Below are 4,203 nucleotides of genomic sequence, written 5' to 3' on the forward strand. Positions count from 1 at the left end.
CAAGATCATGCCATTACACTGCAGCCTGGGAGACAGAGGGAGACTCCATCTCCGAAATTAATAACAATAAATTAATAATAATAAAAATGTTTTAATGAATCTTCTCATTAGAGTTTGCTCTTTTAACTAATTCATTCTAATATGCAGTTTCTAATCTTAAGGACTCCAATATAACACAGAGTTACATTTAGTACGTATTTATAGAAGTGCCTAAGTTTTATAGCTTAAAATAACAGGGAACAACAAATTACAAATATTCGATTTCAAAAAAAATTTACTTTTCTAAGACATAATTATCAAGTATAAAGCGTTCTATGTCCCAGGTATGAAAACAATGGTAATTCATTTATGAAAGAGTGGCATTTTGACAGGACAGTTTGATGATTTTAGTATTTCTGTTAGTTTGTATTAAATATAAAGCACTTTAACAAAAAGCCAGGCCATGATTAGTTAAAGGTCAGTTCCTTCACTAGATTTCCTTTCTTTGAGCAAAATACTTAAAAAAATTTTTTTTGTAGAGCTGAAAAACCAAGCCTCAGAAACATCTCAAATATTCAACAGTCATCAGGGTAGATGGAGCGAAACACGCCTGCAGGCCAGGTGCAGCCTGCTACCTGTTTTTGTATTGCCTACTGCTGTTTTTACATTTTTAGATTGATGAATATAAATGAAAAGCAGAATAATCATCTGTGCCACATCAAAATTATATGAAATTCCAATTTTATTGCTCATAAATAAGGTTTTATCAGGACACAGCCATGTCCACTCATCTATGGCTGCACTGCAGGAGCAGTTATGAAAGACACAGGAGGGCCTGCAAAGCCCAAAATACAGCAGAAAATATACAGAAAAAAGGGGTTCAGACCCCTGCACCAGAGGAAGCTGTTTTCTTGAAGATGGAGGCAGCTGCACCCCTCGGCATCAGCCTGGTCTCTAGAATTTCTTTCTTATCATGGGGTTAGCACAGGTCTCTGTAAGCAGAAAGATTCGGAAACTTCCAGCACATACTGTTGCCCAAGGCCACAGCCTGTGAGAAATCTGAACATAGGGTGGCCCCCCGTTCCAGCTGACTTGTCTGCCTGTCAGCTTCGCTTCCTCTGCTCAGGTTCCCAGCTCTGACGGGAGGCCCAGCTGGAGCTCCGCGCTGGAGCTCCACAGTCCCAATTCTATCCTTACAATAATATGATACATTTCTTTTTTTTCTCCTTAATTGAGTTTGAGTTGCAATTTTAGAAACAGAGTTTTAGGATATGAAAACTCAACTTTTGTGTATGTGTATGTTACTTTAGAAAAAACATTTTTTCCATTTTGCAGGGAGGGTAGGGCACTAAATCAGCAGAAGAGTAAACAGATCTGTGGTTCCAGATCCATCAGTGATCCATCAGATCAGTGATCCATCTATCCATTCATGTATTCATTCAATACATATTTATTGTTGGTCTATTGTGCGGCAGACACTTTTCTAGACTCAGGGGATACTTCAGTTAACAAACCAATTAAACCAAACAAACTCCTCTCTTGGATGTTACTGTGCCTGGGTGTGATCCTAGGGGTGATCGTAGCCATCCTGTGACCACGAAGGGAGCTAAGCTGATGCATTGCACTAACCTTGCAAAATATAAAGACGGAAAGAACCTGGGTCCTTAATGAGGATACACTGGAGTTGTCCTCTGTGTTGGCCACGTTAAAATTGAACACACTTTACATTGTTTAAATAGGAAAGTTTTTTGTTTTGTTTTGTTTTGGAGACAGAGTTTCACACTTGTTGCCAGGCTGGAGTGCAGTGGCGCGACCTTGACTCACTGCCACCTCCACCTCTCGGGTTCAAGTGATTCTCCTGCCTCAACCTCCTGAGTAGCTGAGATTACAGGTACCCGCCACCATGCCTGGCTATTTTTTTGTATTTTTAATAGAGATGGGGTTTCACTATGTTGGCCAAGATGGTCTCGAACTCCTGAACTCAGGTGATCCACCCACCTCAGCCTCCCAAATTGCTGGAATTACAGGCATGAGCCACTGCGCCCGGCCTAGGAAAAGATTTTTTACAAGAAATTTTGTAACATTTCTATGTTGATCATTCAGACTGACTTCCAATGCCACACTGCAGAACTGGACCACTGAGGGAGCTGCCGGCTTTTCTAAAGTCACTACAGTGTCACTACCACAGCACTACAGCGTCACTGCCACAGCCAAGAAAAGTACCATCAGAAAGCTCCTGCCTGCTGCCAGCTCCAGAACCACGCAGCACCTGCATCAACACCAGCAGCACAGACGCCGACAACCTGCCTCTCAAGTCTCACAAATCCAGTACGGGTCACCGGAGCCTCTGCTAGCAACGCTGCATGGGAGAACCACACACCACTTGAAACTGCAGAAATGGAGTCCCTGCCCCATTTCTATCCTCCAAATTCCATGTCACTACATCTGATCTGCTAGACATAGTTTGTTTAAACTACATTTCTCCCATATCATGACTGCCAGAGAACCCGAAAGATGTAGTTTTTCATTTTCCTTCCTCTTCAGTACAGAAAACATCACTAGGAGGAGGGAGAATGACTGTGGCATGCCACCTCACTGGCGCCCCTCCATGTCCTACCCAAGAACTTCTTGTCAAGTGAGAAAACTCTTCTTTATTGTTTAAGCCAATAAATCAATCTGACACCCCAGGGTGTGGAATCAGTTCACGCCAGAGGTCAGGCCTTCTGAGCCTCAACCCTGTTCTCCCACACCTACCATCCCTCACTAATTTTGGTTTTCACACCTCTTCCTTCTCTCATGTGTGGTAGTCACAATATTCAACTAAAGAGCTCAGAGGTGAGACTTTACAGAGAAGTTATTGCAGCCAAGTTAAATCAATAGAGTTCTTCCTTATCAAACAACTGAAACAGAATTTCTGAGATCTGCTGAATTCAGTAAGCATCACAGGACTGACTTAGCTACTTTCTCCATGGGTGAAGACAGGAAGGCAAGTTTCTCAGAGAGCAAAGAGGGACTCTTTAAGAAACCTGGCTGGGTGTGGTGGCTCATGCCCATAATCGCAGAACTTTGGGAGGCCAAGGTGGTGGATCACCTGATGTCAGGAGTTCCAGACCAGCCTGACCAACATGATGAAACCCAGTCTCTACTAAAAATACAAGAATTAGCTGGGCACAGTGGTGTGCACCTCTAATCCCAGCTACTCAGGAAGCTGAGGCAGGAGAATCGCTTGAACCCAGGAGGGAGGTTGTAGTGAGTGGTTCTGCACTCAGAAACCAGGGCACAAGAACGCAGAGGCAGATGCCAGAGTGGACAGGTGACCAGGGAGGGCCAGTGAAACTTCTCCATGGCCGGACATGGCAGTGATCTTCTCTTCATGTCCAAATTGAGATACCATCTGAGGAAAAGGAGAGGCCCCAAAGTAATTCATAAAGCCTTGAATTGACTAGGACGAAAACCACTGACTTAGGAGTAGCCTGGCTTGACTAAGATTCATCTGCCATTCAGGATCTGCCATGAAGCGGGAAGGGATTAAGGATGGAAATAAAGCTCAGTTTGTGTAAATATGAACATACAAAATGTTACTCGAGTTTGTGGTTTACAGAATTCAAACATATTCAGAAAGCCTTCTAACTCTTACAATTTGTTTTGAGACAGTTTTACTCCGTCACCCACGTTGGAGTGCAGTGATGTGATCTGGGCTCACTGCAACCTCTGCCTGCTGGCTTCAAATTATTCTCCTTCCTCAGCCTCCCAAATTGCTGGGATTACAGGGATGTGCCACCACCACGCCCGGCTAAGTTTTATATTTTTAGTAAGACAGGGTTTCACCATGTTGGTTAGGTTGGTCTCAAACTCCTGACCTCATGATGCACCCACCTTGGCCTCCCAAAGTGCTGGGATTATAGGCCTGAGCCACTGCTCCTGGCAACGCTTCTAGGAGCAAAACGGTGCCTTTCAGCTCTTGGGATTCTCCGCTGCGCACAGGCCTCCGCTTACCACAAACAGGCCGCTGCCTTAGCGCGGGAGGAGAGGGCGAGACTTTCTCAAGCCCACGGCACATGCAGTGATACATAGCGGCCACGAGAGGGCGGCAAAGCCTGGAGAGAGACACCTGAGACCTGAGGCCGGAGAGGCGGGAGGAGGGGAAGTGGGGAGGGAGGTGGAAGGACAGGCGAGGACGGGGGAGGGATGGAGAGGAAGAGGGGAGAGAGGGAGGGAGGGGAG

The sequence above is a fragment of the Cebus imitator genome, unplaced genomic scaffold (genome assembly GCF_001604975.1).
Source record: "Cebus imitator isolate Cc_AM_T3 unplaced genomic scaffold, Cebus_imitator-1.0 Scaffold786, whole genome shotgun sequence".
Taxonomy (NCBI): Eukaryota; Metazoa; Chordata; class Mammalia; order Primates; family Cebidae; genus Cebus; species Cebus imitator.